Source organism: Phalacrocorax aristotelis, chromosome 16, assembly GCF_949628215.1.
Source record: "Phalacrocorax aristotelis chromosome 16, bGulAri2.1, whole genome shotgun sequence".
Lineage (NCBI taxonomy): Eukaryota > Metazoa > Chordata > Aves > Suliformes > Phalacrocoracidae > Phalacrocorax > Phalacrocorax aristotelis.
The window spans coordinates 7,007,290-7,020,574 of NC_134291.1; positions in this window are offsets into that span (position 1 = coordinate 7,007,290).

Sequence of the window (13,285 nt, forward strand, 5' to 3'; positions counted from 1 at the left end):
CTCTAGTCCATCTGTTTTGCTGTTGAGATGCTCTTATCTCTTTTTGGCATAGAACCAGGTACGTTAGGTTACCATAAAGTCCGTGGTGATGTTCCAGCTTCTTACGGCTGACCTTGTGGCACTGGGCCACTGAACAGCCATGGTATCAGAAGTGTTGTCATCGTTAATCCCCCTGTAATCCAATTTGCTAACAAGCCCCAGTCTCCCTCTTGCTAAATTAGTAACTGTGGCAAAGCCATCTGTGAAGGGATCAGCAGGTGAGGTGCTCTGGAGAACACCTGTAGGTCTCGCTTTGTGGAGCGTGGGGTATTTGAGTTCCCAGGCTCCAGTCCCTGGGTGCTCGAGCCGGCCCCAGGGCAGCCATCCCTAGGACATAAAGCAGTGGGTTATGACAGGGAGAGCAAGATGTTCTCTGGACGTCCTCCTTGTGTTTCTCTAGGCTACAGGATGTTAAATCTACCAAGCTACAGTAACCGTGACTCAGGTCTCAGCTGACGGGGAGAGCTCAGTGCCACATTGCAAGCAGCACATTACCGGACCCATGCTGCTGCAGCAGGGAGGTGCTGAGGGCTGCGCAGCCGCCTTGGCTGCCTGGCTCCCAAAACTGTATTCTTGGCTCTCTGGTTGCTGCCAACAATGAGTGCCCAACTGGGGACTGATTCTTCGTGTTGGGCCTCTGGTGATTATCGAGGCATGGTAGCCACTGGCCTGGAAATTGTAGAGCTTGGGAAAATGTGGTAAACCTCTCCTTGAATGAGAAGCTGAGGGAGCAGCTTTAGCTGCAGGACAGCTGTGTTTCAGCCAGGCGCTGCAGATAAAACCAATCACCCAAACCTCCCCCACCCCATGAACCAGAGGAGAGCGGACTTGCCTGAGCTTTGCTGGCCAGGCATGGCTGGCCTGCCCGGGTGTTTGATAAACAGCGGGACTAACAAGGAGAAACCTGCCTGGAATTGTCTTAAGGTGATAAAATTCCTGTGCTGCTTGAGTGCACTGATTAGTGCAGCTTTATGTGAGATGATGCTGGGTTTGGCTCTGGGTCGCTCCCTCTCCTCGGTGCAGCTCCTCTGAGCACCCCGGCAGCCTTCTGGCCACGCGCCCCATCTGCCTGTCGGGATGCCATGTGGGGGATGGTTCCAAGTGCCACCTTTCTGTCCCCCAAGGGTGGGTGAAGAGGGGGAGCGAAGGGGCTGGGTGAGGTGAGTGGGCCCAGCTTGGCCCCCCCTGCACCCATCCTCTGTGCCTGGCCGGGTTTTCCTCCTGTCTCTTGGGAGCGGCTGAGCTGCTGTTTTGGCAACAGCGTCCCGTGGGGAATGACGTGCCCGAGTGTTTGAGCAGGTGAGCCTGAGCGAGGCGCGGGCTGTGACTCAGATGCACCCGGCTGCTGCCGGCACCGTGCCAGGGCTTCCCGAGGCTGCGGGGGGGAGCTCCCGGCCTGGGGAGGTGCGGTGGGTCCTGAGCCCAGTGCAGGGTGTCGTGCCTCTCACTGCATGGCTTTTTAGGAGCTTGGGTTAATCTAAATCTTGATTGAATGAAGCGCTTCATCACTGGCTTTGTCTGAGGTGGGTGAGTTGTCCGATGAGTCACGCTGTTCCCATGCCAGGTGGGGACCGGAGAGGGGACGCTGCCTGCGTTCAGAGGTGACCGAGCTGCATGGTCCAGAGCTCTCCTGAGGCAGCTCTCATGCTAATCTCCTTCCTGGTGTGCTGACATCCACGCTGACTGGAAGTGCAGTCTCTGCCCCCCCACCCTTTTTTTTTTTTTTCCCCCTTGATCTACTTTTTCGGCAGTGCCTTAGCCAGCAAATAAATCTGAGCCCCAACGTCTTGGCGCAGACCCTGCCCGCAGCTCCGGTGGCTGCTCTCGCCCTGCCGCTGGGACTCCCCCTGTTTGATGCTTTTACAAAGTCGCAGCTTGTGGACTCGCCGCGGTGCCTGGGCACGTTGGCTTGTGTCGAGTGCCCAGCCTGGAGGGCTGGCCGGGGGTGCTCGGAGCCTCGATCCCACCTCGGGGTAAAAATCTCAAACAGCAAAAAATCAAAACTTGGCCCTACGCCCTCTCCGCCAAGTCTCGAGCCGAAGCCCCTTCGCTGCTGAGCGAGTGGGCACAACCCCGCCGATTGCGTGGGTCTGCCCCCCAGGGCTGCCCCCGCGGGGACCCCTTCCTGCCGGGTGAATGCAGGGGGATGAAAGACCCCTCGCCCCCTCCCACGGGCTGTCCCTCCCCCCACCCCCGCCCGGCTCCCGGTGGGTGACACACGCGTGGGTGCCGCGGGCCAAGAGTGTCGGCGGGGGTCGCTCCCCGCCGGGGTCACCCCGCGGTCCCCGCCGCGCTCCGTGGGGCCGGGGTGTTGGGGGGCGAGGCCGTGACATCACCGCCGCCGCCGCCTATTGGCTGCCCCGCTCATGATGTCATCGCCGCCCCTGCTTTATTCACCGCCCCGCCCTTTCTTCCCTGCCCCGCCGGGATGTGGCGTTGCCGCGGCCGCGCGGTGCGCGCTCCCTGCCCGCGGCCGCGCGGTGCGCGCTCCCTGCCCGCGGCCGCGCGCTCCCTGCCCGCGGCCGCACGGGGCGGAGGAGGAACGAACGTTTTGCCTTTTTAATTTTTAATTTGTGCGTGGTGAATTATGACGCTTCAGAGTTTAGTGATTTTAATTGAAACGGAGCCTCGGTGCGTTGACACCCAGCGCGGGGTGGGAGGGATCCTTGTCTGGAAGCTAAAACTGAGCCAACACCTTGGGCAGCCTTTGGGCAGATGCGTGGGAGCAGCCCTTCCGATGCCCTGTGTCTTTAGGGAGTCAAAAAAGCTGCATTTGTCTCATATAGCAAGACTTAATCCTTCGCCAGCCCAGAACTGATACTTGTTAAGGACCTGGCTGCTGTCTTGCTGGAAGGAGAAAGTTAAAAAGAAACTTTAAAACATCACAGAAGAAATATTTGAAAAAAGCAAATGTAGTTCAGAAGTTTTGAGGATGAGGTGGTTGGAAATGTCTGAAAAGTGAGTTAAAAGCAGCTGGTCCCTCCGAAGGGGAGCTCTGGGAGTGGGGGCTGCGCTGCTGCCCTCCTCCAGCCCACGAGCACCGTCCCACTGTTGTCCGCTGCGGGCTGCATGCTATTTCCAAGGACAAAACAAAGCCCTTTACCCCAGAGTTCAACTTTGACCTTGCTGTGGTGGGATTAAAATCTCATGAAGATGGACAATTCGATTGCAAAGAGTTAATTCCCCCCCTCCCTTCTCCTCCCCTCTGTTTTTTACTCCTTTTCTTTCCAACTGGCCTGGTTTGCTGCTGAGAAATTGGGAAAACAAACAGAAAATAGACCTTGGCCTTGTGGGTGCTGCTGTCTGGAGGATGACGCAGGCAACCCAGTGCCGCTGCAGCCGGGGGATGATGCACAATTGGGGCTTTATCTTCTCCCTCTTGTCTGTGGCTCCAGGCTTTGCTGTCGGGGTTCGTTTCTTGTTTTTTGGAGCACCTCTCAAGAGGGCAGTTGTAAGGAGCCCCACGGGCTGCAGAGGGGCTGTCTGCGAGTGCAGAGATGACGGGCTGTGAACGCCATGGCTAGCCGGCATTGCCAGCCGGCGGCACTGAACCCCAGTTTTGCCTGTGTGCCGGGGCACCTGGGCGTGCTCTGAAAACGGCTGCACCTCCAGCACCGACTGCTTAACCGGGGGCACCTCCCTGTGCCTGCCCTGGCTGTGTTTCCATCTCCTGATTGCAATTGCTGCTTGTTTCTCGTAGCAGGAGAGGGGTTTTGCGCATGTGCAGGCAGAGGATAGCAGGGCGGGGGTCCCCGTCCTGCTGCCAGTTACAGGGACTGCTGTGGAAGCACCATTAATGCTCATTTTCTCAGGGGAAAGAGGTTTTTCCCTAATATGATCTAAAAATGTTTGTCCTCCTAGTATATTTTCTATTCAGATCTGGGTTTAGAAACAGTTTTGGCGAAAAGTTGAGTTTTGTAAGAGTTAGGGTTGCTTTGTCTTTTTATTTAAAATAAAAAACAAACCCTCCAAAAATTTAAAGCAACTTTAATGGGAGCTTTGTATACATCCACTGGTCTCTTTTCAAACTAAAACTTTGTTTGTGGCTGCTTCTGCGAATTTCCAGCCAAGCTCTGGTGGAGCTCGTTGAGTTCTAGTACTGATGAAATGCTAACGTCCTCATGAGCTCAGACTTCTGCTCTGTACTGCAGCTCCCACTTCTGCTCCAGCTGCCCGCTGTGTGGCTGCTGGGACGCATGGAGGGAGGAAGGTCGGTACAGAGGATGCTTTGAACACCTTTGCAAAGAAGCTGAGGGCCGGCTGGCGCTCAGAAAGATGCCTTCTTCCTTTAAGCAAAGCAACACATAGTCTTAAATGGAGTTTTAAGAGGCTGAAATAAGTGCAAACCTGCTTTGATCTCCTAACATCTTGTCTGTGCTATGAGGCAGCCACCTGTTAGCTAATAGATGGGGGTGGGGAGGGGGAAAAGAAATGTACTTTTGCTGCTGGTGTGGTCTTAGCCTTAGCAGGAAGCTGAGGGTGCAGCTTTGCTTCTTGTGAGCCCTGGCTGCTGGCAGTACCCTCTTTTGCCTCCCAGGCAAATGTAGTTTTCATTCATTAAATAACAGTTGAGTGTGACTGACATAGCTAGTCCGGAGTCGGAGCAAGTCTTTAACCAAAAGGCTCCTCCAAGCTCCCCGAGAGGGAGAGCGATGCAGCTGAACAGCTTTGCCAGACTCAGGCTGGTCCCTGCCAAGAAGCAGCAGCACAGGGGCTTGGGAGAGCGGGTGGGTGGCGGCGGGTGCCTGGGATGCTGTTTGCAGGGTTTGGGCGTAAGTGAAAGCAGATGTGTGATCTCCAGGCAGGCCAGGAGCATCACCGGAGCCACTCAGGCTGGGTGTCTCGGAGGATGCTGTGAAGTTGGGGCCAGATCTACTTAGGCGCCTAACTCCTATTGAAGTCAGTGGGATCTGGGCTTTGGAAGCAGAGGCTCTGCCAGGCTGTGGACTGAAAGGCTCCTGACCCGTTTAAGGCCAAGTTGAGGGTTATTGTTTGCCTACAAGCAGGCTGCCAGGAGCAGTTTTGGATGTGGCGCCTGTGCTAGCTCTCTCCTCAGGGGTGCTGCTGGGAGCCTGTGGCACGGAGGGGCCTCTCGTTTGTGGTACCCGGGCAAAGAGCATCCATGTGTTCTTCTGGGCTCCGAGTGCTGCTGAAAACCACCCCTGAGATTTAAGTAGGGCAGGCAGAGGGAGTATTATACTCGCTGTTTGTACCACTGGGAAAGCAAGGCTTGTGCAAACCTGCGTTCACTGATGGTTGCAGTGGAGCTGCGCGCTGCCGCGCAGTGCCCTTGGTGACCCTCTCATCCCTGGCTTTTTTTTCTTTGCTTGCTTGCAATGAATGTGGAGGGTTCAGGGACATAGGGGGATGGCTCCAGCAGTTCTGCCTTGTGCGCTTCCTCCGTCTCCCACCCAGGCCTGATGCCCCAGCTCATCCTCCCTGATGCAATGTAGAGGATGCTTGGAGGAGGAGCTGCTTCATGGGAAGGGGAAGAGTTGAGCCCCGTTGTTGTTTCATGGCTGGCACATTTTGGAGCACGTGGCTTTCAGGGGAAGGGTAACCGCTGGGTGCCAGTGTGGGTGTGGAGGGTGTTGAGATGGTGCAACTGACCCTGGGGAAAGCAGAGGTCATGGAAATATAGGCAGTGAGGGCAGAGGGAGCCCAGGGATTTCCCACAGATGTCGCTCCTGCAGATGGGTGGGGAGGTGGGTGCGGGGGCGAAGCTGCCTTCAGCCCCTGGGTGAGGTGGGGCAGACCTATGGGCAGGGTCTGGAGCAGCACCCTGGCGCAGCCCTTGCCTCAGTGGGGGATGTGGAGCCTGGGTTTTAGACTCTCAGCATTGGGAGCTTTTGGGAACATCCCCAGGAGCAGGGGGAGACAGGCAAAGCTGGCTTTTGGGGAGGGATGGGGAGAGCATCTCCACTGCACGCAAATCCAAATTATTGGGAGAAAAGCTCCGCTTAAGGCAGGAGTAATTGCAGTGTAAATCAGTTCTGTCCTGCCATTAGATCTCAATAGCCTTTTAAATTTTTTTAATAAACCCTGTGCTATCCTCTGAGGACTGGGGAAAGGTGAAGGGGGAGAACAAACCTTCTGGTTTTCAGCCCGGTATTACTAAGCAACCATGTCCTGAAATTCACAGCCCAATGGAGAGAACTTTGTTTACCAGGAAGAAAACACTTGAAAAGGGGAATCTTTGGCGGAAGCATGACGGGATTAACGCTGGGGTTTCTTTAGGCAGTTTTGTTGTTTTTCAGGGCCTGACCTTAGTGCTCTGATTCGCTTTTGCCAAGCGACTCTTTCCCTGCCTAATTTAGAGTGCGGTATTGTGCTGGGGTGGGAAGGGGGAGGCGGGAGAGCTAGGTTTGGCAGCGCAAATAGGAGCCTGAGATTATCTGGTTTAGAGCATAGGGAGTCGATCATTAGATGCCGCGCTTCTGAAAATCCCGCTGTAATTAATTTTCTCCTGAATTAATTAGAGGAATTGTGAAGGGAGGGTGGGCTGGGAAGGTGTGGGGAAAGCTTTTTGGGGTGATATATAGGTTGTTGGCAGAGCAGGAATTAAATTGCCTTCCTCCCCTTTCCCAGGCTGCTCTCACCTCTCAGTCACAACTGGTGGGTGGTGAAGAGTGCAAGGTCCTGTGCACAGCACATCCCTGGTGAAACTGTCCCAAGTGCCAACTCAGAGCATTTACCCCCCACCTTTTTTTTTTTTTTGTGAGTCACTGGCACAACCAGCATTGGGGTGGGACAGAGGGGATAGACACCTCTGTGAGGCTGAGCAGTGCTGAGCTGCACAGGGACCCTCATCTCCAGGCGCTGCCCAGGATGTGCTCCTCACCGCAGGGGCCAAACATGGAGGAGGGAATTCAGTCTCAATCTCTGGCTCCAGCAGAGGAGAGGGTTTAGGAGGTGTTGGTTTGTTCTCAGCTTTGCAGCGTAACATGAGTGGAATCGCTGTCTCAACTCTGCTCAAAAACAGGGGAGTTGTTAGCGATGCCGTGAGCCTTTAGTGCACAATTGCTTGCACACAGAGGATGTGAGAATGGGGGGGGCTGTACCTCGGGGTCCCTGTGCTCAGCAGAAAGGTCTCCAACACCATCCCCAGGTGGCTTCCTGCATCCAGCCCTCCACTTGTGTCAAGCAGCAGAAATTCCTGTGCTAGTGGGTGTGCACTGATTGGTGTCTGGTGCCTGTAGGTGTAAGAAGGTGAACACCCTTTGCCTCGCTGGCATCTCCGCTAGCTGCCGGGCAGGTGGGCCAAAACACATGCAGGGACGGGAGGATGGGGAAGATCCCTGTTGGCTTTGACAGGGCTGCGCCTGCAGCATTCGTGCTGGTTCTGGGGGTGTGCATCATCCTCCGGGAGCTCACCTGCTCGTGCTGAGCTGGGGCGAAGGCCCTGCCAGCCCCGTGGCCCCCAGCTGGGACCGCTTGGTGGTCAGCAGTGGCTAATCCATCCTTCCCTGCTTGGGGCTGCTGGAGGCGGGTGGGAGGGGAGGGCAGGCTGATGAGCATGGGAATCTGGAAGGCTATTCAGTGGTAGTATTGAGGCCGATAATTGAGTGAGGGGGGAGAAAGGGGGGAGCTGGGGGAGAGGGGAAGACCCATTTGGAAAAGCAGCGTGGGGAGGAGTTTCTTCCCTCCCATCGCCATGGAAAGGGAGCAGGCTGGGGCAAGGGGAGGGATGGAAGGGGTGACATCTTCAGGCAAATCCTCCTTCCCTATGCTTAAGGTGTAGCTCTGCTTGCCAGCTCCTGCAAGTGCCATGTTGTCCAGCTGTTCCCTGGGGGATGCTAGCCCTGAGCATGTGTCTTGGTGTCCGGGACCCACAGCCAGCTCCTGACAAGCTGGTCATCATGGCATGGTGCAGTGTGCTGTTGCACCTGTTTAATTAACCCCAATTAGTCCAAGTGCTGTTGCCTCTCCAGGCAGTGGTGCCTCCTGGGGGAACAGGCTGAAGGCAGAGACCTTGCCAGCAGCTGGTGAGACCTGGGCAAGGGGCTCCTGTGGTGATGTTTCCGGTGTGCCTGATTTGAAAATGAGTTTGGCATATCCAAACCCACAGCTGAAAGTGGGGTTGAAGTGTCTACTGTTGTGGTTCGGCCCCAGTTGGCAGCTGAACACCACGCAGCCTCTCGCTCTCTCCCCCCACCCCTGTGGGATGGGGCAGAGAATCGGAAGAGCAAAAGCAAGAAAACTTGTGGGTTGAGATAAGAACAGCTTAATTAAACTAATGATGATATTGATTATGATAATAATAACAATAATGATAATATAATAAAAGGGGAAAAAAACAGAAACACAAACCATACAACCGCTCACCACTCGCCGACCAACGCTGCCAGTCCCTGAGCCGCCATTGCTGCCTCCCTCCCCTGGCCAGCTTCTCCCAGTTAACGTACTGGGCATGATGTTACATGATATGGAATATCCCTTTGACCAGTTTGAATCTGCTCTTAGCTGTGCCCCCTCCCTATATCTCTGTATCAGCTGCACACTCAGACCTCGGAGGTCTGGTGGCACAGGAACTAGAAGAAATCTAGTTCATTGCAGATGGTGATCTGCAGGTCCTTTAATCCATTTGGGAACCCCTGCCCTGAGGTTTGTTTTTTTTTTTTTTTTTTTAACCCTGGCTTTTCTAGTTTAGGATAGTTTTGAAGTAGGCACTAAGGATGTTGGAACCAATGGATTGTGTGATGAATGGTCTGTGGTGCTGGAAATGTGGAAATGGAGACTGCAGCACTGTTTGCTCTGTGAGCTCTCTGGTTATCACCTGGCAAAGGGTTTGCTCTCTTAGCCTAGTTTCACCTTCCCAAATAACTATCAAATGTCTCTCTCCCTTAAATTTCAGCAGAGCTTTTATTTATTAGAGGTTGGCTTTATCCTTGCTGCCGGATTACCAGTAGAAGGTATGCTTCAAGGTTTAATCCCAGCTCTAACAAGCTGTGGCTCATCATTTGGCTCTGGCATTATCCTTCACAGCATCCACATTTGGTTGTCACTGTGGGCACAGAGCTGGTTTCTCCAGCAGTTTTCACTCTGTGCAGACCAGTTCTGACAGCACCCTCTGTGCACTCAGGGGTCCCCGCTTCCCCTCCTTTTTTTGCCCCAAATCTGGGAGACTTGCAAGGTTGCACTGAGCAGGGGCTCAGGTTGCACTTCCCAGGGCCGGGCTGCCACCGAGCCTCTGTTCTCCAGTGGTCCTGGTCCCGGTGGCCTTGCCGTGCTGTCCCGCTGCAGGTGCACTGCCCTCAGCATCGCCGGGAAAGCGGGACCTGCTTCTCTCCCTGAGCTATGTCCTCGGGGCTACAATGCTGAGGGTAATAAAACCCCTGAGGTCCCTCTGCCCTGCTCTGAATGGGAGCTTTGTCTTTGCAAAGAAATGACTTGAAACTGATCTAGGGAAAGGCGATTGTTATCTGAAGGCTCCTGAACTGTTTGGATCCTGACTTTGTCAGAGATCTTGTAATTTAAACTTCAACCTGCTTATTAGAAATTTGAGATAATAGTTTAATAATAAAAAGCAGATTTTTTTTTTTTCCTGGTTCCTGTCCTCTCTTTTTTTCTCTCAGCTGCTGTGGTTATTTAATCATCTGATATGCCTCCCCCAGCTCCTTGCTTTTATATTTTTTTAAATAGTGGGATAAAATGGCGAGATGTTTCTTTTTGAGGTCTGCCAAGGAAAGATCATGCAGGCCTGTCCCTGCGGTCCGTGAGCGTGCATTTAAGAGCATGCACACGGAGAGCTGAAAGGAGGTGGAGGGAATGCCAGCTTGTGAGTTGTCCTCAGTTCATGTGGGTCCCCCCCCCCCGTAAGGGCCTGGAAGTCCCTCCCGGTGAGGGGGGTCCCCTCCGAGGAGTGCCCTGGACCCCCCAGCTGCTCGGTGCCTGTGCTCAGCTCACTGCCCTGCCCCGCCGGCTGCAGCCCCGCGGGGGCGGTGGGGTGGGATTTGAGAGCTCTTCCCAAGAATGGTCCTCATCCAAATTCCCCCAGCCGGGCAACAGCTCCCTGGCCCAGAAAGCGCCCGGAGGAAACGTGTTTGGACATGTGCGGGGTGTATTAGCATTCCTGCTGCCGTCCCCGTCTCCCTCCCCGCGCTGCCGGTGGCCACTCGCCATGGCGCTGGAAGGTCCAGAGCCCCTGCCGGGTCTGTGCTCGGGGCTGGGGTGCTGTCAGGAGAGGCTGGCATCCCACGGGGCTCCCCCGGGGCTTGTGCGTGATGTGGGTGGGCAGCAGCCGCGGCTGTTCAGCGACGGGGACGTTCTGTCCCAATTCCCTGCTGCTCGCCCCGATTAACAGATTTTGTAGTACAGGCAGGGCTCGCTGCTCGGAGCGCGGTGCCAGAGCCTGCGTCTGCTGTGTTGGAGCAGCTCCTGGGGTGCAGGAATGTGGAGGGCTGGGTGGGAGCCCTGTGTGGGTGACCCCAGCCACGGCGGAAGCCACCCCAGTGGACCCATGTTGCTGTCTGCACTTGGGTACCTTCAGTTCATCCTCTTGGCCGCTCCCAGCAGCGAGGAACACTTTTTTTTTTTCCTGTGGCTGCCTCTTTTTGGGAGTAAATGCGAATTGAGCTGCGTGGCTCTGGGTGAGATGCTATGGCTCACTCACATTTTGGAGGTGGCTACCAGGCAGTTACTTGCTCACAAGTGGCTTGGACCCCTGCTGCCGCCCCCTGCTCATGTGCTGCCGTGTTGTGGTGCTTGTTCACGTGCTCGAAGCAGTGGGTTTAGCTGGGGCTTTGTGCTCGGGAACTGGGGCGGTGGGTTGAGATGCAAGACGGGGCTGCAGGTGTTGGGTGTCTGCTGCTACCTGGGTTGCATTTTAGCTCTGCTCACTGCTGAGTGCCTCGGGCTGTGAGGATGCTCTCGGTGGTCCTCACAGGGAGTGAGGAGACACACAAGGACATCCTGGAGGTCTTGTCACCGTTGCAGCATAACCCTCTCCAGTTCTGTGTGGTGTGGAGAAAAAGCTGTTACAGATGGGCAGGATGTGACAGTCCCACCCGGAGCAAAATGCTGGGACTTAGCCAGCAGGAATCTGGTGATTTTTAGCTTTTACAGAGGCTGTTGGATACTGATGGCTCCCATGGCTGTCGCTGGCTAAGGGGCATTAAAGGGAGACAGAGCTCAGCCGAAGCCATGATTAGTTTGGAAATTTGGCAAACTTGCTCTTTAATGACTGTAGTCAGGCTCATTTGAAGGCAAAGGACCAAACTCCCAGAGTTATCTGTGTGCAGTTGTGTTTGTGGGCTCTGGACTTGCTTGGGCACTCAGATCGTGGCAGTTCATCCCTGGTGCTTCTTTCCAGGGTGGGTGAGGGGATGTGCTCCCCCCCTGCACACCCTGTGCTGGTGATGGACAGCCCCAGGGGAGAGGGGAGTTGTGTTTGATGGGGAAGGGCGTTTGACAGGGGTAGGTGCTCCTGAGCGACTTCCTGCTGGGCCCAGGTTATGTTGGTTCATATTGGCTCCTGCTCTGGATGCCACTTCCATGACATCATTTGGCTCTCGAAGAGTGGAGGAGGTGAGACACTTTTGAGCGATTATCTAGTGCAAATAGCCCATGGTAAATAGACTCAGCAAAGTATTGACACTGAGACTGTTTCTCTTCCTAATTTCCTGCTCTCAGTGAGTTTGCCCAGTAGCCAAAAATAAGGGGGGATGACCCAGACACTTCAATCCCAACCTCCAACCAAGACTTCAAATTACAAGTCAGGGCGTATAGCTGCTGTCATCCAGGTAATTGTATTAGCAGTTAATAATGTAACTTCCAGCTGGGATCTTGGTCTGGGACTAATTTTAGGAAATGAGCCTCTATTTAGTTTGTTTGTATTAGCTGGGGATCTTCCTCATGGACTGGTGCTCTGATGTTCCCGCCATTGTGCTGCCAAACTGGTGGTTTCTGCTCTAACTGGAGCTGGCTTTCCTGGAACTGAAATAGTCCTAAAGAGACATTAAAATTGGTGCCTGTTGACATGCCCCGCAGTTGCCTCCTCCCCAAGTGGCACCCAGGATGGATGCGTTTCCAAGGCGAGGGAGGGATGGACGCAGTCCTTCAGGGCTGACGGACCTCAGCTGCGATAACCGGCAACTTTCCCATCGGAAGAGGGCTGGGTGCGCTCCCCGTCCCCTGCACAACCTCTCTGCCCTGTGCAGCAGGCGTTGCCAGCAGCTTTGTCTTCCTCTCCTCCCGCAGCACCCTCCTTGCTGGCCATGCATGGGACGAGACCTGGCTCCACCTGTGGGCTCCGGCCGCGTCCCGGGGCACAGCAGATACTCTGCACTCTTGGGCTGGCAAACTTTAACTAACAGAGCCCGTTTTTTATTAACTTGCATTTCCTTCTGGTTCCACTATTACCTCTGCAGAAAAGAATCTGACCCCTTGCTCTCAGCATCACCTTCGCTCTTTTTTTTTTCCCTCCCCTCCCTCCCTGCCGTTGCTTTGTGGTTTGGGTGAAACTCTGCAAAACCCTTCTGAGGCTCCCCGTGCCGGCCAAGCGATCCCTCGGCCGTGTCACTGCTCCTTCCTGCCTTTGTGCAAAACTCCTGAGAGCGCTTTCGGGCTGGCACAGCAGTGGCGTTAAGCCCATCATAGGTCCCTCTTAATTAAATTTGAAAACTGCTTGGATAAGAGGGCTTTCTGAACGAGTCAGGTGCTGGGCCATGGGCCTGAACGACTGCCACAGACTAGCACTACCACCCACAGTCCTGATCCCCATGACATGTGTACAGATTATGGAGAAATCCCTTAGCAATGAGGCTGCTTTAACTCTTTCGTGCTCTGGGGCTTTTGCACGGAGCTTGGAGCTGTCCCTGGGGCCTGGCCCTGGCAAAGGGACATGCTGGTGTTCCTCACGCTGCCTTCCCGGGGGCTCGATCGGCAAACGGTGTCGGTAGCGGTGGCACAGACAGCACCTCCAGTGCCGGGGTGGAGGTGTGTTCAGAGCTTGCTGGGTATGCGCAACCTGTGCAGGGAAAGTGCCATCTAAATATTTTATTTGGATGTGGCACGTAACAAAAGCAGGAGCATCTCCCAGGCTGCAGCTGCGTGGCCAGCAATGAAGGCGGGAGGCTTAGGGTCACTGTTTTGCCAAGAAGGGGTCAGCGAAGGGGTGGAAGTGGACAGAGCGCCATGGGGAAAGCTCTGTGAAATGCAATGGGATGACTTGCTTGCTTCTGGGAAATGCCATGCTTGCTTCATCCCAGCCCACCTGGGTCCGGCTTCCCAGGGAGCCGTGCCTACC